The following is a 22,876-nucleotide window of genomic DNA, read 5'->3' as shown; positions in this document are numbered from 1 at the left end:
TAGCACTGCAGCCTGGGTTTAAGACCGTTTGCAGCAGGCGGGGTGTGTTCAATCAGAGGCGGATGACTGGGGCCAGCTTGATTTGTTCCTAGACAGTCATCGGTGGAGACAGGCTCAATTATTTTCATTATATGGAGTCAACAGCAACAGGACGAATAATGGGTCTGAGCCAGAGAAGCAAAGGTTAAAGGGAGGGGAAGAGAGTGAACCAAGGGGGGCCCCTGTGAGGCCCGCCGTGCCCAGTGAACCATGACGCGGGGAGGGGTGAGCAACGGCGGCAGGAAGACATCAGATACTTGGCTGGCCCTGCTCTGCTGGTCCCAGCACAAACTCCTAGAAGGCCAAGATGGCATCTACTGGGTGACTGACTCCAGAAGCCTTGGGTGGAAGGAACTTCAGCAAGACCTCATGGAAGTGGTCCAGCATTGACAGATGCACAACCTGGGCACCCTCTCACCCCCTCACCCTTACCCAGCTGTTCCCTTTTCCGCTGCGGTGATGACAACTCACTTTTCCGAGAGCCTCCAGCCGCCAGGCACTGGCCTAAACGCTTGGCACACACCATCTAATTTCACTTTCCAACAACCCATGAGTTATGGACTGATACATATGAGGAAACTAAGGGTTACGGGGGGTCATGTGCCTTGCCCAAGCTGGTTAAGTGGCAGAACCACCAAACCCAGACCTGTCTGACCCCAGGACCCAAGCTCTCAACCCCCACACACTTTCTTCTCCTTTTTTCTCCTCTTTATGTCAAGGGCCTTCTACCCTCTCCTTCACCCGATATCAGACACTGTATCTTCTGGAGCTTTGGGGGCTCCTCAGTAGGCTAACGTCAGAAGAATAAAGCCCCTCAGGTGGAGGAGTTACTGTTTCTGAGATTTCTCAAGAACAGGAAACTTCCCGGGCTGCCTGCAATAAATCCAAGCCTTCCTTCCTTTGTGATTTCACCCCGGGAACAACACTCCAGGATGACTCATCTCCAGGCGGCAGGAGATCTCCTCTGGAGACTGGAGGTGACCTTGGCCAGGCACTCACATCCTGTGCCTGTTTTCCCGTTTGTCAAGCGGGCAGCCCCTGCCCCCCTGCCCAACTTATTGTGGAGAATCGGGGTTAACACCAAGCATGTGGAAAATAATTTTTAAGACAGAAGGCAAAAATCGACCAGCCTCAAACTCCCATCTACACTCCACATACCAAACCCCAACCTAAACCCTCTGTGGTCCTAATTCTGCCACAAGAGCTCACCTGCACTTTTGCATTCCTGGTGGATGGGCAAATCGTGATTCCTGGAAGAGGGGAGCGGGACACAGATAATAACTCTTCCCTTTCACTGTCCCTTCAGCTCCCCGTCACCTTATCATAAGCAAGTAGTGCTGAAAAGAGCAAGCACTCACAGAGCCCTAATTAGGTATGTGTTTCATATATTTTTTATAATTTATTATGTTATTTATTTATTATGTATTTATTATTTACATGCGTATGGTTTTTGCCTCATTTAATACCTTTAAGAGTATCTATGACTAGCCCTACTATGCAGATGAGAAAAATAAGTTTCAGACCAGCTGATTACAGAAACATAAAGGGCCGCCTTCTTCTTCAGGTTTTAATTTTTTTTTAAGATTTTATTTATTTATTCATGAGAGACACAGAGAGAGAGGCAGAGACACAGGCAGAGGGAGAAGCAGGATCCATGCAGGGAGCCCGATGTGGGACTCCAACCTGGGACTCCAGGATCACACCCTGAGCGGAAGGTAGACACTCAACTGCTGAGCCACCCAGGCGTCCCACCTCTTCAGGTTTTAAAAATGACCAGCCCCAGCATTCTCCTAGCACCTTCCCCACTTAATTTTTCTTCCAAGTTCTTACGCTCTTCAGTGACAAATTCACCACCCTGCCAGTCCCCCACCCCCAGTGCTGCTAAATTCACATGGATGGAGATTTTTTTCAGGATGCTGTGCCACTATTGTGTCCCATAACCGCCTACAACAAGGCCTGACACACACTAGATAGTCAATAAATACTAATCAAACATATGAACTTGGCCAAAAATTCTCATCAGTGATTTTCAACTCTTCTTTCTACTAGATTGTAAACTCAGACAGCATTTTGTCCATCGTAGTCCTGCCTACTCCTCACCCCCATCAGTCTATGATGACACTTTAAAGGGAGTAAAATATTCAATAACAATTTGGGAACACGATTTAACCCTATTGGTTTTGAAATGGAATGTGTTGGGGGTGGTCTGCTATTTGGGGAATTTGTTCTGTTCCTCACAAGAAAGAAGATGCTTCATGGAAAGCTGAGCAGGACTGTAAGAAGCGTGGTACTTCCACTCGGTGGCCCCTGCGCCAGGATGCTGATGGACAGGTGGGTTCCACAGCCAGATGGCAAGATACCCTCCTTGGTTCTTCTTTGCCTCATTCCAGACTCAACTTCCCCAGGCTGTGGAAAAGGGTTCAGTATATGGCTTCCTAAACTCTGCTGAGCAGCAAGCTAAGCGGGTGTTGGAAATGATACAGAAAAAAAAAAAAAAAAAAAAAAAGAATCTAATTAAGCAGAGTAGGTGATAGTGTCAGGAAGAAAAAGCAAGCAAGTGGCAATTTGGATATCTGCCTGCAAATAAAAGACATGACTGTCGTTTCTCCTCTGGCTCCTGTTTGCCCTATAAATCTCAACTCACTAATCCAAGTGTTTTAATTATCGCTGTATAATACAACATGCTGCGTTGAGCCCATCATGGGGAAATTAAAACGAAGGAGGGGGGTGGAGGGATCCAGGCTACCCCATTCTCCCATTTCTCTTGTTTACGCTAATCTGGAGGTGTTTTTCCCCCTTCTGCCATAAACACTACATGGGGTTTTCCAGCATCAAACATATTGCCTTCCCCTCACAAAAAAGGAACTTCAGGCCCTCAGCTCTTTCCCCAACAACAGGCAGCCTAGGGGCCAGGGGTCATGGCCACTGTTGACACTTAATCCCCAAGAAATCACAACACCTAGGTCATCAATTAAACACGAGCTCCAAAAGAAGGGTCCCTGAGTGGGAAGCAGCATGAAGGTTAAGACCAGCATTTGAATTTCACCTTCACTACCTACTAGCTGTGTGGCCGTGGGCAAGTCACCAAACCTCTCTGAGTCTCAGCTTCTTCAAATAAGATACAGCAAGAACAGGATAAAATAACACAATGCATTTATCACAGGGCCTGACACATGGTAAGTGCTATGCAACACATGCCCATCTCCTGGTCCTTATCTTTGCCAGTCCAACCACCTATAGCAAACTTCACAAGGCAGTGTGGCTCACTCTCTCCCTTCCTTCTCAAGTGCCACTTTATCAGTGGGCCTTCCCTTACGACCCTAAATAAAACACTACCCCTCATATACTCACGGCATTCTCCCCTAATGTTCTTTATTTTATTTACCACAAAGTGGTATGACACTAGCTGACATTTTACATATCCATGTGTTTAATATTTTTTGTTCTCCACCTAAAAGGTAAATCCCAAGAAGACAGAGCTTTTGTTTCGTTCTTTGCAGTATCTCCAGCCATATAGCAGAGGTGCCTGGCATATAGTAGATGTTTAATAAATATTAACTGAATGAGTAAACAGAAACTATTCTTTGGATGAGGACGACTGGAAGAGCCTCAGAGACAAGTAGGCCAAAGTTTTGCACAGCCTAGGAAACAGAGGCCAAGAGGCATCAGGTGACCTACCCTCTGGCTCCTGCTTCTCCAGAATTGAGTGATGGGTAGAGGCTGAAGGCCCTGACTACTGTTGCCCTGCTCTGCTTTAAGCCAGCCTGCCCAGAACAACAACTCGGCATGTTGGTGCCCTGTGTTTCTCATCTAGGGAATGGAAATAATTAAGCAGATGGCTCTCCCTCCCAAGTGCTCAGGACCCGGATGCCCCTGTGACTGGCAATCTATAAAAGCAAAAAAGACAGGTGGAGATGCTGCAGCGACACTGGAAATCCATCAACAAATGTGCTCAGAGTTGAATAACTGCAAGACAGCTGCAGCACAGAGGAGCCAAAGGCCACTGCATTTCCCTCTCAAAATCACCTTGGCTTTCTGCACTGACTGAAGGAAAGCACTGTAGTCCCATTTCTGGGGCGCCAGATAACTGATGCTTCCTCTGGCACAGACACAAGAGACCCTGTGCAGAGGGATGCGAAACCCAGCTACCTACCATTCCTAGGTGTACAGCCTCTCTGGTACTGACTTTCCATCCACTAGGACCTTTTTAGGATCAAATGAGAAAGCACATAGATAGCCCCTGGAACAGTCCGTGGGCACATAGCAGGCCCATGATAACATTATAGTTACGTGACATTGATGATACCTGGAGTCAAACTCAACTTTCTATCACCCCATCCCCATCCACCCCACCACCCCTTAGAGCTTAGAATTAAGGGTCTTGCACATGAAGGCGGCTATTCAGCCTTAGGAATCCAGTACTAGATTTTTTTCTTTTTTTTTTAAGTTTCCGTGTTCCTGGTCAGGTAGAACGGAAAAAACTCAGACTCCATAAGTCCCCCTCTTCATCTAAGCACTCAGGATTTCATCAGACCCCAAAAGGGAAGATTCCAGCCCGAGAGTGAGTCACTCAGGTGCTCCTTCAGCAGAGGGTGAGATTTGGCCTAGAGTTCCCAGGGGAAGTTGAGGTGACAAAGGATCCAACAAGAGCATCCTGCGCTCCCATCCCTACCCGTTCTCCTAACCAAATAATCAATTTTCAAGTACTAAAGAAAGACACCACCAGTAATCAGATAGTGGTCACTGAATAAGTCCTGTCACTGCTGGTCCAACTCCTCAACCTCTCTGAACCTCAGCATCCTCATCTGTACTAAGGGAGCAGCAAGGTCTATGGGGTTACTGTAAGGATGAAAGGAGAGAATGCACAGGCCTGGGGTATTAACTGCTGCTTTGAATATTCAAGCCAAGAACCCCAGTGCAGCCAATGCTGAATCGGAAACATTAATTGCTCCAAAAGAACATTCTGTACAGCAAAAGAAGCCTTCCAAAGCACCACAGACCAGATTTGACCACTCCACCATGGACTGCAGTTTGGAAGCAAACATTAACTGCACCAGAGGCTTTCAAAAATCATTGAAAACAACGAGAAGCAGGCCAGGGGAGGTAAAGGTGCATCAAAGCACATAAAGGCACAGGTGGAACCCAGACCCAAACAGCTCCTTAAAGATGGGTGCCCAGCTGGACATGGTGGGGATGCCCCTCCTGAAATAACGCGGTCTGAAGTCTTGGTTGCTTTTGAACTTGCCCGGAGAAGCTGCCACACTTGATGAACGGGAATTTCTATGGCAGATTGGCCACAAACTCCAGCTCGGAGGAGAACCAAACCGAGATTGGGTGTTCCAAGAGCCCTCAAGAGGTTTCAGGAGCTGGTGCCTTTCGGCTACTCAGGGAAGCCCCCTGGGCCTCAGTTTCCCCCAGGGGCACCGTAACTAATGGTTACTGCGTCTGCAGGGCGGTCGTAAGGCTAAACAGGATGGGCGCACGCTAAGGTGCTTCCAGGCCACGGCCCTTTCTCTGCCGCAGCTGTTGAAAAAAAAAAAAAAAAAAAAAATCCGAGGAAAGCAACTGGGAGGCGCGCGGGGGCGGGGCGGGGCGGGGCGGGCCGGGGCGGGGGCTCCTCCCGCGGGCGCCCGGAGCCGGCCACGGCCTGGGGCCTCCGGGAGGCCGGGCGCGGGCGCCCCGCGGGAGCGCCGAGGCCCCGCTGCGCCGGGCCGGGCGGGGGCGGCGGAGGAGGAAGCGGGGGCGGCCGGAGCGCGGTGGGGATGTTTAAAGGAAATTTACAATCATTTCCTCTCTGTGGTTTGGTGACAAATCAACAACATCCTGTTCTTTTGTGAGGCTCCGGGCGCCTGCGAGGCGGGGGCAGCGCTCCGGCTCTTAAAGGGACACACACAGGGCCCCTCCCCCTCCCCCTCGGCTCCCCCCACAGCCTCCCCGAGGCGCCACCTCCGGGGGCGCGCGGCCGCCTCGCGGGGCTGCTGGCCGAGCCGCCCCCGGCCGCGACCCGCCCGCCGGCCCTCCCCGCGGCGGCCCCCTCCCCCCCCCCCCGCGGCGGCCCCCTCCCCCCCCCCCGCGGCCCCGAGACGGCGGCGGCGCGCCCCGCGCTGGAGGCTGCGGCCCGGGGCCACCCCCCGCGGAGGGCGCAGGCAGGGGCGGAGGCGCGGCCGCCCGGCGGCCCCCGCCCACCCCGGGCCCGGCTCGGACCTCCGCGTAGTCCTGACCCCCTCCCCCAAACCCTTCGCCTCGAATTTTCCAGCCCCCAAACTCTGGATTTATGGTTAAAATGTCGACGTACGCACACGAGGTTTATAAAACGCCAAAGCGCAGAGAGGCTTCCCGAGCTGTAGGAGTAATGAGAATCAGATGGCTAGTACCAGAAAAATAAAAAAAACTCAACTACCCTCCCGGGATTTCCCTCATCCAGTCATCTAATGGGTATTATTATTATTATTATTATTATTATTATTATTAATTATTATTTTTAAGCCAAGTGCTGGTCACCATCCTAGGCCTGGTACCCCGAGAACAGGACACACATCGCCCCTGCCCCCAGGGGGCTTAGATTCTTAAAATGAATGGATGGATGGATGCACGGGATTATTTCAAACGCTGTAAATGCTTTAATAAAAGAGGGTTGTATTCTAGAACTGTGGCTTCCTATAGGGAGACCTCCTCGAGTTTGTGACCAAATAATGGGTTGAGGGGTCCAGCAATATTACCCGGAAAGAGACCAGAAGCAGGGGCAGCACCCCGGATCATACCCAAGACTGCCCGAAGGGCATCCCAGGGACAGATCTCCCTCCCTGGGAGGGAAAGCCTTTGGAGGTTGGTGTCCAGACTGAGAAAGACAAGTCCCTTCCCGGATCCAGGCCTCACAGTTGCTTCACCTAGAAACAGAATACTGAACTAACTTCAGTACTCTAACCCTAGCTGCAAACAAGAATTCTCCAGGGTGATTTTCAAAAGCAGTGATCCCCCTGATTCCACATGAGAGAGAATCAGAATCTCTGCCAATGAAGCCTGAGCACTGGCATTTTTTTAAGGTTCCGCGGCTGACTTGGCTAACTTCACTGCGCAGCCAGGGTCAAGAGCCAGTGACCTAGATGATCTCGAAAGTCTAGGTTTAAAGGGCAGTGAGGAAAAAAAAAAAAGTGCAGTGAGGGATATCTGGATTTAGGGTATAATCACTCACAGCGTTGAGTGCTTGCCATATACCATATAATATGACAAATATGCCATGTGTATATTTTATTTAAGTTACAGATGAAAAACTCTACCAATTAGATAGATACTATTCTTATACCCATTTTACAAACAAGGAAACTGAGGTACAGAGAGCAAATCTGGTCAAGAGCTTGGATTCTCTAAGCTAGAGCACCTTTCCGGTGACAAGAAGCAAATTTCTACCTAATGGAGTTGTTGCTCACACAGGAGAGCCACCAAGAGAGAACATGGGGGGCTTCAAGCAAACATATCTTGGATGGAGGCAGGGGATTGGCCTGGAAGGCCTCTGGTCATTCTGGTAGACCCCTGTGTGCATGCCCAGAGTGCAGGTCCCAAATGATACAGTGTAACTCTAAGAAAACACCCTTCTGATTCTCCCCATTGATTTTGGTCATTTTCAAAGATGATTCCCATAAAATCATCCATTTTATAAAATGTGCAGTTTGACCTTAGGCAGAGCAGGGAACCATTTGGCAGGGTGGGGAGAAAGAATTTCCTATGTACCCCAGTATGGCTGGCTGGAATACACTTGCCCGGCCCCATTCCCCCCTGCCACTGCCCTTCCCACCTTTTGACTGCCTTCCCATTTGTGCAGCAACCTGAGGCAGGACCCAGAGTTGGGCTTGTTAACAGGGAGCTGAGGTTCCCAAGGAAATGAAAGATCTGTTAAAGCAGAGAAATTAGGAAAAAGGGAAGACTGTCCTTTTTTTTTTTTTTTTTTTTTAAGATTTTATTTATTCATTAGAGACAGAGAGAGAGGCAGAGACACAGGCAGAGAAGCAGGCTCCTTGCAGGGAGCCCAATGAGGGACTCGATTCCGAGACCCTGGGATCACGCCCTGAGCCAAAGGCAGACGCTCAACCTCCTGAGCCACCCAGGTGTCCCAAGATTGTCTATTCTTACAATGGACTACTGCACTGCTGTTAAAACGGGGAGAGCTATACCATGGACTCAGAAGATGCTCATGGTACATGAGGTACAGAATAGGATCTTCTCACTGATGCTTATGTGAATCTCTCTCTCTTTCTCTCTCTCATGCACACACACACACACAGGAAACTAACAGAACCATCTGGAAGGGCAGATTCCAAACTGTTACCAGGGGTGATTAGGCAGATGCATAGGGTTGGAGGTGTGGGGCAGGGAAGTGCGTTGTATTATTAATGGCATCCTTGTACTTTCTCTGTTAATCACCATATTATTTAAATTGTTCACAACAACTGGGATTAATTTTTTTTGATAAAGGGACTTCTGTTTATAAATATAAATATTTTTAAAAGGAAGCATAAAAGCCTACCCTAGGCCCTGGGAATTCCATCCAGGATCGTCCCCCAGCAAGGTCACCTTTGGTAATTTTCCAGCTGGTGGTAGCACTCCCATTGCTCTCCCACAGTTGCTCTCTCCTCAGCATGCTATTCCAATGGCAGTCTCTGACCTGGTCAGCTGCTTCCTGCCCAGTTAGGGAATGCCCCATGGGATTTGGGGGTTACAGAAGATGGATTTGAAAGCTAGCAGCCCGAGTTGATATAAGAGATGACAAAGCTTATTTGGGAGAGAAAAATTGCCCAAAGTGCTACTTGCCCATAAACATAGGTGAAGGAAGTAGCATGATGTTAAAGGCTCTGACTGGGGGCACCTGGCTCAGTGGCTGAGCATCGGCCTTTGGCTCAAGTCCTGGATCAAGTACCACATCGGGCTCCCTGCAGGGAGCCTGCTTCTCTCTCTGCCTGTGTCTCTGCCTCTCTCTCTGTGTCTCTCATGAATAAATAAATAAATAATTAATAAATAAATAAATAAATAAATAAATAAATAAAGGCTCTGATTGCCCTGTGCATCTGTGTGTTGTTCTGGAAACTGAGAAATGGAATCTGACAGACCAAGACCTGAAGAGAATAGTGTTCTGTGGTCAGAACCTTATTCCAGAAATCCAAAAGGCTAGGGGCAAGTGTCTGCTTATAATATTATATGCAGGCTTGAACCCTCCAACGAGGACCTGATAACTTGGCAACTTCCTGGCCTACATGAATGGCACAAGGTGAACTGTCATGTACCAGAGGGGAATAGTTTAGCCACTCTCCGCTTCAACTTTAGGTTTCCTTAGATCTTTGTAGTTTATAAACAGCATAAAGTTGTGGTTAAGAGCATGAGCTAAGGGGATCCCTGGGTTGCTCAGCGGTTTAGCACCTGCCTTCGGCCCAGGGCGTGATCCTAGAGTCCTGGGATCAAGTCCCACATCGGGCTCCCTGCGTGGAGCCTGCTTCTCCCTCTGCCTGTGTCTCTGCCTCTCTCTCTCTCTATGTCTCTCATGAATAAATAAAATCTTTAAAAAAATTATCACTTTCCTTTAAAGTCATTCAATAAGATCCTAATTTACATTTGCCTTTACATCGGCTAGGTGCTGTACAGACTGATCAAAACAAATGAAATTCCTTCCTTCCATTCAATCAGGCCTGACCATCTTGGAATCTTCCCAAGGCCCTTAGAAATAGGAATCCTTTCTTTCTTTCATTTTTTTTTTTTTTTAATCTCTGTTCCCTCTTCAGTCTAGTTAGAAAGAAAGTTTCTGGGGGTAGGACGTTTAAACTGATGGGCCATTAACACGATAAAAAAGCAAAAGAAATTTTCCAGGTCACCAGCCAACAACTTTAGAGTGGTATTTAAAATTCACTTGCTTAGGAGTAGGGAAAGAGGTTGGTCATGAGAGGGTGGATAAGGATTTCTCCTAGCTGATGGGGAACTCAGGAATACCCTTTGTATGGATAGCAAAACCATTACAAGTGGCTTGGTTTGTGGGCTGATCTTTTAACATAGTACTTAAGAAGCAGATATCGAAGAAAATCCAGAAAGAAAAGGTTCTCCTTGGCTTCAGATTTAGGGAATACCTGGATCCCTGTTACAACATATCCACAAATTTCTTCGAGGCCACTGAAGATACACACACACACATACACCACTCCCTCTCATACATACCCTGCCTTATTCCAGCTGTGATAAAGTTCAGTAGGAGAAGAGTCATGGTCATGCTGTGTTTCCCCCACCCCAAGTTTATATTTTTAAAATTTATTTGTTGGCAGTCTGGAAGTCACTGGGGAAGGCAGCTTCAGCACTTAAATGGTAAACAAAAGTATTCGAGGGATCACCTTTGCTGCTGAAGGAAGAATGACCAGCAAAGAGTCCTCCTGAAATTTGGTAGCTGTGCCTTATCACCTCCCTGTACCACTCTCTCCTCTCCCACACTGCTCTGCTCTAGAAACCTGCACAGCCCTGGGAGCTTCTGGAAGCCCTGCCAAATTGCACAAGGCAGCTTAAGTAGTAGCTATACACAGTTTTAGGTTTTAATAGTACAATAGTTTCCAAACTCTTTAAAACTCAGCAGAATACTTTCCAAAAGGACACAAAGTTAAAATAGATGAAAACTATAGCTTTAGGGAATCCCTGGGTGGCTCAGCAGTTTTTCGCCTGTCTTCAGCCCAGGGTGTGATCCTGGAGTCCCAGCATCAAGTCTCACATCAGGCTTCCTGCACGGAGCCTGCTTCTCCCTCTGCCTGTGTCTCTGCCTCTCCCTCTGTATGTGTGTGTGATGAATAAATAAATAAAAATCTTAAAAAAAAAAAAAACTATCGATTTAATATGGTAGGAGCCAATCACAAGGTTGCTCAAATGGGTCCTTGGGATTAAAAAAACAAACAAACAAACAATTTTTTAATATCACTCTACTAGTAGGTAATTTTGTCATTACAATCATGTCCAGAGTCCTCATTATGCCTTTAGAACCCTTTTCTGATGTAGCCCCTACCTACCTGAGCTTCATGCAGTTATTCACATGTTGTTTGCTCTCTTGATTTACTCCTTGATTTTGGTGATGCAGGTCCTCAACTAGCTCCCTGGGAAGAGATGCACGGCAGGTAAATTTTTTGAAACCTTGCATTTCAGCATCTGTCTTGCCTTTCGTTCCCTCTTCACATCTTTACCGGTAGTTTTGCTAGGTATAAAAATCTAGGTTGTAAATCATTCCCCAACAAGCCTAGGCCTCTGCAGCATCCAGGTGTTTGAACTAGAAGATCCTCTTGCATAGAACATACACCCCATGCCCTTGTGTGACTAATACTTGATTGTTCTTTTTTCTTTTAAAGAATTTATTATTATTATTATTTTAAGTAATGTCTACACCCAAAATAGGGCACGGAGCCTATAATCCTGAGATCAAGAGTCACATGCTCCACCAACTGAGCCAGATGGGTGCCTCACATCTCATTATTCTTGTCAGGGAAACTTATCTGCCCAGACACATATCCCTCTTAGTTGCTCCCACAACCTGGTACTTACTCCTTGGTACAATTCTTACAACATATTATCACTACCTGCTTACTTATCTGTGTCCTCCACTAGTTTGTGAGCATGAGGGCTAAAAACACAAAGCCACAGTGCCACTCAATAAATATTTGTTGAGGGGATCCCTGGGTGGCGCAGCGGTTTGGCGCCTGCCTTTGGCCCAGGGCGCGATCCTGGAGACCCGGGATCGAATCCCACGTCGGGCTCCCGGTGCATGGAGCCTGCTTCTCCCTCTGCCTGTGTCTCTGCCTCTCTCTCTCTCTCTCTCTGTGTGACTATCATAAATAAATAAAAATTTAAAATAAATAAATAAATAAATAAATATTTGTTGAAAAGAAAATAATGAATGGTTGTGATATTTTTTTTTAAGATTGATTGAGTGATTGATTGATTTGATGGAGGGAGATGCAAGCACACATGGGAGGGGCAGAAGGAGAAGGGGAATCTCAAGAAGACTCTATGCTGAGCACACAGCCCAGCATGGGATTCAATCCCAGGACCTGAAATCACAAACTGAGCCAAAACCAAGAGTCAGACACTCAACCAACTGCACCATCCAGGCGCCCCAGATGATATTTTTTTATTACAAGACACGATGTACAGTAAAATGTTTCACAAATGCCCTTACCAGCTGGTGTATGCTGGGGGAGTAGGGAGGAGGACTGGTCTAGGAGAAGAAATGCCACCTTGATACTAAGGGCGTAGTAAGAACACTTATAATTTCTTGTTCAGTATCTGCGTTTCATGAGGACAGGGACCAGATCTGACTTCTCAATGCTGTGTTCCCAACAATCATACCATAATGACAGCTTAATAAAGAACTGCTGAATGAATGAACTGGTCCAAACAAAGGAAGTCCTATGCATCACACGATCAAGAAAACAGAAAAAGTCCCTACACTGTCTTACAGTCATAGGGAAAACAGAGGTCTCTAATGAAGACACAATTCACCATCTGTCTCCACCTTGCCTCCAACAGCAAACCCTCTTCCAATTCCCTGTTCCAGATATAGGCTTTCCCTTCTTTGGACACATGGATTTGAAGTCCCACAATTATCTGGTTTGGACCCCTGATTTTATAGTCTGTTTATTTTCAATCAGCAAGTTCTATTGCCTCCTCTACCTCTCTCCCTTTACAGCAGCTCTCACCCTGAACCTCTTGCTTCATTCCTATAGTACCCACTGACACCTCCGTCACCCCACACCTATGTTTTCCCATGGCTCTGTCCTTCATTCCAAGTCATTTTGACACCTCTGTCGGATTAATCTCTCTGAAGCATCACTTTTCAGTGTCTCCTCACTGCCCAAAAATACCTTCAGAGGCTCTTGACTTCCTCCTGTGTTAAGTCACAACTCTTCTACAAGTTTTCACCCTTCAGAATGACTTCTGATGCTCTGTTTTCCCTCCTCACACACACTGCCCACTTATCACCCATACACAACTCTCACTGATTAGGCAAGATGCTTCACTGTCTCAGAAACAACAGAACAGACTTCTGCACGACTTATGCATTCTCTTCTCTGGAATGTTCTCCTCACCCCTCTCTTAATTCAATCCATCCTTCCCAGACCTGATTTACATCTTTCCTCCTCCAAGATGCCTTTATGTACAACTTCAGGCCTTGTAGATCTCCCTAAATTTAAGATCCAAATAGCATTTATCATCTTTGCAGCCCAGGTTTATCCGGATGTGTGCCATATATAAAATATATAGTCCAGGGCAGCCCAGGTGGCTCAGTAGTTTAGCGCTGCCTTCAGCCCAGGGCATGATCCTGGAGACCTGGGATCAAGTCCCATGTCAGGCTCCCTGCATGGAGCCTGCTTCTCCCTCTGCCTATGTCTCTGCCTCTGTGTGTGTGTGTGTGTGTGTGTGTGAGTGTGTGTCTCATGAATAAATAAAGAAAATCTTTATAGTCCACATGCATAAATGTCATCTTCCCCAGCTAGCCTGGCTGCTCCTTGATGGTAAGGATGTCCTATTCTTGGATCTCAGGGCCTTAGATTTCAACACAGAGTAATATTCAGGAGGTAGTAAGAGAGCTGCCTTCAGAAACAGACAAACCAGGGTTATCCCAATCCTACCAATTCGAATTGTGTGTTTTTGGACCCTCTGAGCCTCAATATTCTCATCTACAAAATTGGGATAATAGTGCTATCTCATAGGTTTGTTGTGAAAATTTAAATGAGATAATGCTAAGTAAAGCAATTTGCACATTGTTTTGATACAGGATAAGTACTCAGTATGTGTCAGCTATTGTTATTAGAGACTCCAATCCCTGTTCTTGGAGTTGAACTTTGGCCTTGATTTTCCTTTAGACTTTCTGTCACTGAGCCAGCCTTGCAAATAGTGATTTCCTGCCAGTTCCTGCCTCTGTGTCCAGCCTTGGCTGGTCAAAGCATTTTCTGCAAGCAGTGGCTAAGAGAAAGTTCCATCGTGCAAAGTCATCTCAGGCCCCACATGGTGGTTCCTCCTGCCCTCAGCACTACTGAATTCAGTGCTGAATTGTTCAATGCCTTTGGGTTTTCAACCTTTTTAAAAAATACATATATATTTCTTTATTTTTTTAAGATTTTATTTATTTATTCATGAGACACACACAGAGAGAGAGGGAGAGAGAGAGAGAGAGAGGCAGAGACACAGGCAGAGGGAGAAGCAGGCTCCATGCAGGGAGCCTGATGTGGGACTCAATCCCAGGACTCCAGGATCAGGCCCAGGGCTGAAGGCGGCACTAAACCACTGAGCCACCTGGGCTGCCCTGGATTGTCAACCTTAAGCATTTCTTTTTTCCACTTTATCACTATTGTCGTATTACAAAAACAATACATGCTCGTTATCTGAAAAAAAAAAAAAAAGTACATAAGAATATAAAGAGCTAAAGTCTCACTCCTCACTCAAACCTCCATTCATACTCTTCAGAAGTAACCAGTTAGGAGTTTTTCATGTGTATTTCCAGAAAACATCCATGGCTATAGAAACATACACACATACACTTTTCTGTGGCTTGCTTTATTCACTTAATTATCATTCTTGAACACCTTTCTCTACCTATACCTGATAGCTTCACCACACACTGTTCAATGGCAACTTAGACTTCTTTTTAAAAAATTTTTCTTTATTTGAGAGAGAGAGAGAGAGAGAGTGAGCTGGAAGGAGGAATGGGGAGGCAGAAAGAATCTGAAGCAGACTCTGCATTGAGCGCAGAGCCTTACATGGAGCTCAGTCCCACAAATAGAAGTTCACAACCTGAGCCAAAACCATGCCCAACCAACTGCACCACCCAGCCACCCCTTAGATTTCTTTTGTGAACAACTAAAGTTGATTTTATTAATCCTCTACACATGGGCATGTAGGTTGCTACTACTAAAACAACGTGATGAACATCCTTGTATAAACATCTCTGTGTACTCCTTAAGTCTTCAGGCTTCTCTGATTTCCAGATTAGATTGGTCAGGGGGGTGATTCATCAAATTTCATTCTATCTCCTGACTCTCCACCCAAATATGGTATTCAGTCCCTATACCCACTGACTCACTGGTCAGTAGTGTGGCCATCTTCCTCTTCACTTCAAAATAGAAGAAAGAGATCACTGGACTGTTTCGTCACGATCCCACTCAAAAAGAGTTCACAGAACCCATGCTTCTCCCTTTATCTGGAACCAGAGGGGCATCCCAGGCATTGGAGAATAAGATTTCAGAATCCAGCTGTATTCTCTGAGGTAGCCCCAAAGAAGGAAGGAAACACATCTTTGGCTCATGAGCCACAATTCCAGCTGTTGTCAGTGGAGCTGAGAGGGATGTGAGTGTAACAACAAGGATAGTAGCTGAGACAGGCTTCAGGTGGTGGCTGGGGGGAGGTGAACACACAAGGCTTTCATCAGCAGTGACTTGGCGTTATTATCCTAGCCCACATCCGTCCCTTTACATAGTGTCCTTGCTCAGGCCAAGGACAGGATGGAACAGCAGGAACTTTGATTGCTTATCCCCAGTTCAGCCTGACTCACGCAGGACCCCAAGCCAGCCCCTTACTGTACCCTGGGGGGAGCTCCAGGAGCCTAGGTGAAACTAAGGCTGGAAAAAGTTGCCCCTGGGATGTATCCAAGTTGCTTACTTATAACTCTATGACCCACAGTGAGCCATCAAACCATCTTAAGCTTCAGTTAGCCTATCCTCCATCTGTAAAAAAAGTAAATGAAACACCAACAGTCCCTGGGTTACATTGTCCTTGAAGGCAGGAGGTATACCAAGTGCTTAACAAGAACATGGCATTACATAAGCAGTCAATAAATCTTTGATACTTGCTTCACTGATATCTCCCTCTTGCCTAGCTCAGTGCCCAATTCAGAGTAGGTGCTTAATTAAAATTTTTTTTCGATGAATGAATGAACAACCTCTTCATTTCTGAAGGGCAGACAGGAAAATTGCAAAATAACCCTGAAGACCTCTCCAACCTCATGTCACCCTATTCTCTTCTTCACGATATGGAAGTTTACTGATAATGCAGTTTGGTTTGGTTCACTCAATTCATTTTTTCTCTCTCTCTCTCTCTCTTTCTCGTGCTCTCTCTCTCTCCCTTCCTCCTTCCCTCCCTCAGAGAAAAGATGTTCTATTCTCCTTGGCCTGTCCCCAAGATCCAGCCACATCAAAGAATAAGCTCAGGGCCAAGGTCTTGGAATGCAGCATTACCTCAGGATTTCTTTCTTTTTTTTTTTCTTTTTTTAATTTACCCTTCATTTATTCATTTTTAAGATTTTATTTATTTATTCATTTTTTTTTTATATTTATTTATTCATGAGAGACACACAGAGAGAGAGAGGCAGAGACACAGGCAGAGGGAGAAGCAGGCTCCAGGCAGGGAGCCTGATGTGGGACTCAATCCCGGGACTCCAGGATCACACCCTAGGCCAAAGGCAGGGGCTAAACCGCTGAGCCACCCAGGGATCCCCAACCTCAGGATTTCTAAAGAGAAACTAATCCTAGGATCACGGAGTATCAGAGGAGGGAGGAAAGAAAGTCTATTTTATTCATTCAATAATTATATATTTGGAATATCTATTGTGTCTAGAAGTGAAACCAAAAGCTTGCTGCTTGGCCTTGCCTCTACTCTCTTGCCATGCTGGCATCTGCCTCAAACCCTCAAAGCCTGATCTCCCACCTCCCTTTCCTGTAGGTAGTCCTCAGGTACTCCCACTGTTAATCCAGGTGCCCTTCTGGACTACTCCCAGGGTAGTACCTACCTCTCTCCCAGCACCTTTCTCCTCCTTTGGTTTCTCTGGGTGACCTACCTCTCTCCCAGCACCTTTCTCCTCCTTTGGTTTCTCTGGGTGACCATATTCTTCCATTGTCCTCCCTTCTCCCTCCTCTGCCCCTGATTCTTGCCTTGTGTTGTGAGTGTAACTGCATCTCTCCCAAATCCATTATGTTATAGTCCCAACACCCTGAACCTCAGAATGTGACTGTATCTGGAGACAGGGTCTTTTTTTTTTTTTTTTTTTTAAGAATTTTTTTTCTTTTTAAGATTTTATTTACTTATTTATGAGAGACACAGAGAGAGGCAGAGACACAGGCGGAGGCAGAAGCAGGCTCCATGCAGGGAGCCTGATGTGGGACTCGATCCCGGGACCCCGGGGTCACACCCTGGGCCCAAGGCGGGCACTCAACCTCTGAGCCACCCAGGCGTCCCTGGAGATAGGGTCTTATAAACATTTTATTTTCTACTTGAGAAAGAGAGTAAGAAAGTGAATGAGTACGAGTGAGGGAAGAGCCAGAAGGGGAGGGAAAGAATCTTGAGGAGACTCTGGGCTGAGCACAGAGCCTGATGCAGGGCTCAATCTCATGACCCTGAGATCATGACCTGAGCTGAAATCAAGAGTCAGATACTCAAGTAACTGAGCCATTCAGGTGTCCCTAGAGACAGGGTCTTTAAAAAGTAATTAATGAGGGACGCCTGGGTGGCTCAGCAGTTGGGCGCCTGCCTTCAGCTGAGGTTGTGTTCTTGGGATCTGGGATCGAGTCCCGCATTGGGCTCTCTGCAAGGAGCCTGCTTCTCCCTCTGCCTATGTCTCTGCCTCTCTCTCTCTCTTTGTCTGTCATGGATAAATAAATAAATCTAAAAAAAAAAAGTAATTAAAGGTCATTAGGTGGTCCTAATCTACTACGACTGGTGGATTTATCAGGACATAGGAAGAGGGAATATCATGTGAAGATAGGGAGAAGACGGCCATCTACAAGCAAAGGAAAGAGGCCTAAGAAGAAAACAATCCTTTTGCCATTTTGATCTCCAACTTCTAGCCTCCAGAACTGTGAACTCCAGAATTGTGAGCTAATAATTTTATATCATTTAAGCTACCTCATCTGTGGTACTTTGTTACAGCAGCCCTAGCAAACTAATACACCCCCTGTAGTGTATGTCACAATCATCACCCCCAAAGATCCCATCCTCCTCTATTAACCTACCTCTATGGCCTCAACTATCATCCCTCCCTTTCCCAATGTCTCACTCAGGTCAACATATCCATTCACTGAAACTTGAACTTCCATCCAGATCCCAGCCCCAAATTCCAGCTGACTACCAGACAATTATTCCTGAATTGTTTTGCCAATCCTGAAGCCTCAAGGGTAGTCTAAAACCACAAAATCCTTTTAGGTCAGTCCAACCACATATCTTTACACATGAAGAAACTAAGGCACAAAACAAAAACAAACTTGGCTCTTTCCGACTTCCCTATTCCTAAAGGTACCATCCATCAGATCACTAAAAAATGTGGAATCATCTTTTACTCTGCCCCTTTTCCTCCCTCATAGCCAATCAAGGAACATGATCCCAAAATCATGATGTCTGTTATCTAGTGTTTTAGTTCCTTTTTTTTTTTTTTAATTAAGCTCTATGTTCAATATAGGGCTTAATCTTACAATCCCAAGATCCAGAATCACATGCTCTACCAACTAAAGAAGCCAGCACCCCAGCTCTATCTTGTTTATCTTTGTTATCTCTGTCCCCCCAACAGATAAACTATTTCAGTGCATTTATATTTAGATAAGTATTGAATTTTTAGGACTCAGTGGCCTGTTGTGTTAGAAAGACAGAATATCACTGAAGGTAAAAGCATAAGCTCCAGTCTCTTACATGGGTTTGGTTCCTGGTTCTATCCTATGGCTTTCGATATGTCTTTTTGTTTTTTTGTTTGTTTGTTTTTGTTTTTTTTCGATATGTCTTTTTGACTATAAAATGAAGACAACAATGATAACTACCTCACAGGGTTCTTGTAAGAATTTTTTTTTTTTTTTTAAGTAAACTCTACAACACACAGGGGGCTTGAACTCATGACCCTGAGATCAAGAGTTGCTTGCTCTACTAACTGAGCCAGCAGGCACCTTGATCTTGTAAGAATTAAATGTGGATTTGAACTCCGTATGATCTGGCCTTCAAACTGTTCATACTATACCACTCTACCTCTTTCTCTGGGAACGTAAAAGAATTGCTTCACTTTCTTATAGTATGATAGTCAAAATACCCTGGATGGCTTTCCCAATGAAAACAATTCCAAATGGTGAATAAAATATGTAATTTTTTCAAAAATACATTGTTGAATTGGAATAAAAAAAAAAAAGGTAAAATATGCAGAGGCCAAAAAGAAAAGTAAGGAAAAGAAAAAAAGAGAGGAACTCTGGAACACAAGTGCACAAGACAGCTTTACACTAACTCTATTGGCAAAATCCTGGTGACATGAAGCTCCCATCCTGATTAATACAAGGAATGAGGAAGAGAGAAGATACAAGGTAAGAAGGAAACAAAGGTAAGTAGAAGGTAATACCTCACAAGGTAAGAAGTGTAATAGAAGCCCCTCAAAAAAGGGACGCCTGGGTGGCTCAGCGGTTGAACATCTGCCTTCGGCCTAGGGCATGATCCTTGGAATCCCGGGATGGAGTCCCACGTCCGGCTCAGGGTGCCTGCTTCTCCCTCTGCCTATGTCTCTGCCTCTGTTTGTGTGTCTCTCGTGAATAAGTAAATAAAATCTTTAAAAAAAAGGAGGAGGGGGATCCGTAAAGAGTCATAACCTCAGGGTAAGCGTGAATGAGAAATATATCTAAAGTACAGAAGGGGCCTCAAGGAAATCTGTTTGGCAAACACTAATATTGGATGAGCAAAGAAAACTAAAATCTCCCATGAAAATTCATACCTACAAACCTGCCTTCACATGAGTTTATACACTGAATTCATGCTACCTATATGCTCTGTATTTGAAAACCTCAAGCAGAACATTTAAGTAGCTCCAGGTAGAAATAAACTTCAGGAATGGTTAAAAACAAATATAAATTCTCTCTAAAGGACTACACTACAATTTCATCCAATGTATTCTGGAATGCCCATAAAGTTCCAAGAAACTGGGCCTAAGGCTAAAAATCACAAATCACACAAGGACATAAGCCACCATAAGTGAGAATCTGCTTGAACAACAGACCTGCATAATCCACAAAAATATGACATAGAACATTTTATTTATTTATTTATTCATGATAAACAGAGAGAGAGAGAGAGAGAGAGAGAGAGGCAGAGACACAGGAGGAGGGAGAAGCAGGCTCCACACCGGGAGCCCGGGATTCCAGGATCGCGCCCTGGGCCAAAGGCAGGCACTAAACCGCTGAGCCACCCAGGGATCCCCAGAGAGAGCAAATCTTAAGCAGGTTCCATGCTCAGTGCAAAGCCTAACTTGGGGCTCAATCTCACAACCCTGAGATCATGACCGGAGCTGAAGTCAAGAGTTGGACACTTAACTGAATAAGCCTCCCAGGTGGCCTTATTTCAAGAAATAAATGTGAGCCTTAAATAGATGGACTAGGGATAAAAGACTATAAAAAGTAACCAAGCCAATTTTGAACAACAACAACAAAAAATTAAAACTAAGATAAATTAGTTTTATCTAATAAGATATTGTTAAAGGCAGAATTCATTTACTAGAAAATGGATCTGAAGAAATCTAAAAATCCAAAGATATAAAGAGATGAAGAATACAAAAACTGTGTATGTGACACTGGAGGTTAGAATAAGATGGTCTAATATATATTTAATTGTATTTACCAAAGAAAATAAAGGAAAGAATAAGGAATAGGAGTGTTTGTAGAGTCAGGACCAGAATTAGAGTGAAGTGAGTGAGGAACCTACGGGATAAAATTTATTTTAGACACTCAGTCTCAGGGCCAATTCTCCATTTACACAAATATAAATTTAAAAAATAATAAAATAAAAATTAAGGGCCTCCTTAAATTTGGTGCCCTAGGCACTTCACTGGCTTCACAATGGTGCCGGCCATGCTGAGAATTTTTCCAAATTGTTGTAAGACAGCAAATTCCGGACCCAGAAATCCCAAGAAGGGTAAAGAAAAATATATTCACAACTACTTACATCATAGTGAAACTGCAGAGGACCTGGGACTAATATAGATCGATGACAAAGAAACTGAAGTTAGAGGGGCCACAGGCTTCTCAGTAGCCACAATGGAAACCAGAAGGTTATCTTCAATGTGCTGAGACGAAGTAACAGTTGTTCAAGAATTTATCCAAGAATTCAAATATGAGGGGAAAGAAAGTAAATTTCAAACCGATGAAAACAGAATTTACTACCAACAGGCACTGAAGGAAACTCTGAGGGATGAAGTTCAGGCAGAAGGAAAGCAATCTCAGACACTTATAAAAAGGAACAGTGAACAAAGAGATGAGTGGTTCTGTAAGCCACCAATAAACAGTATTTGACCACATAAAGAAACAACAATGTCTCATCTCTTCTGAAAAATAAATAAATAATTAACTAATTAAATAAATACAGAATGAACACATTGAAATAGCAGAATATAAAGGGGGGGAGGAAGGGAGGTGGAAAGTTAAGGATTTAAGTTAATTTAAGTTCCTTGTATTGTGTTGCTTAAGAGGTCAAAAATTGTGATTGATATTTAAGTATCTCGGACACTATAACCTTCACAGCAACCAGTGGGAAAGAATGGGATGTTTAAAAAAAACAAAACACTTCAGTCCACAGGATGAGAAAGTAGAAGGAAAAACAAAAATAAAAACCAGCACACAAGGAGGCTGTGCATGTGGCTCTGTGGGTTAAACACCTGCCTTCTAGTCAGGTCATGGTCCTAGGGTCCTGGGATGGAGGCCCATATGGAGCCCCTGCATCAGGCTCCCTGCTCAGTGGGGTATTTGCTTCTCCCTCTCCCTTGGCCCCTCTCCCTGCTGGTGCTCTTTCTCTCTCACCCACTTTCACTCTCTCACGAATAAATAAAAATCTTTTTAAAAAATCTAAAAACTGCTCTAAAAGGTAATCTCAACATATACATATGCAATACAAAAAGCCCTAAAAATAACACAGAAAGAACTCTAACTAATTCAGTAATTTTCAGTTCTCATATAAATACATGAAAAACTGAAATGTACCGCTCTGCATTGAAAAGACAGAGCTTGTCAGACTGGCTAGAAACCAAAATCCAGTAATGCGTGCTTGTTACAAGTAAAACAAAGGAGTGAGTTTAAGTAACTGGTGAAGTTTCCTCCTGCTTCATCCAGCCAATGCGATTTCTCTGTTAAGTCAAACAGAAGAAATTCAGTCATCTGAGGAGAGTTTGATAAAGGAACTATTTGCAAACATGTGGCCAGACTTCAAGGAAGCCACAAGGATAGTGCGACACCCTGGAACTGGGAAAAACTACTCTGTTATCACCTCTAGGATGGAATGACATATTCCCTAACACTCACACTCACACTCCTACACCCATAGCTTCAAGACTTTTAATAGTATCCTGTGGTCCTTGAGAAGGATAAAACTGCACATCTTTCCATAGCCTCCAAAGCCTTCTATGATCTGTCCCCTCGCCCCTATCTCTAGCTATTTCTGGGCCTAGAGTCTACTGGATTTTCAATCCTTTAGTCACAGTGGCTTTCTCTTTCATCCTCAGGTTCACCATGCCTGCTCCCTCCCACCTCAGGACCTTTGTGTGTGCCGTTCTTGGCCTGGAATACTTCTCACTCCACCCTCTAAACCCACTTATCATCAGTGATCCTTTTGGGCTCAGCTCAGGTATCATTACATACTAGAGGAACTTTCCCAAAGCCCCAGCCTTCATTTTATTCCTGCAGAGCACCGATCACTGCCGTCATTTTATGTTTATATTGGTGCAGTTGTTTGGTGAATGTATGTCTCACTAAACTGGAAACTCTGTAAGGGTAAGAATGGCACTCTTTATATCACATCTACGCAGTGCCTGGCACCTGGCACCCAGCACAAGCTC

General features: G+C 45.1%; 1 long non-coding RNA gene across 2 annotated transcripts in view; it reads right to left on the bottom strand.

Annotated features, from left to right (window-relative positions):
- Window positions 1–22,876, bottom strand: part of LOC140633572 (uncharacterized) — a 92,422-nt gene that overhangs the window by 58,561 nt on the left and 10,985 nt on the right. For both annotated transcript variants that reach the window (XR_012031153.1, XR_012031152.1), the window contains exon 2: window positions 11,064–11,147. This is a non-coding gene — a long non-coding RNA (uncharacterized lncRNA). The remainder of the gene's footprint in view (window positions 1–11,063; window positions 11,148–22,876) is intronic.

This window comes from Canis lupus, chromosome 5 (assembly GCF_048164855.1).
Source record: "Canis lupus baileyi chromosome 5, mCanLup2.hap1, whole genome shotgun sequence".
Taxonomy (NCBI): Eukaryota; Metazoa; Chordata; class Mammalia; order Carnivora; family Canidae; genus Canis; species Canis lupus.
This window is presented reverse-complemented; position numbering and strand designations above follow the sequence as displayed.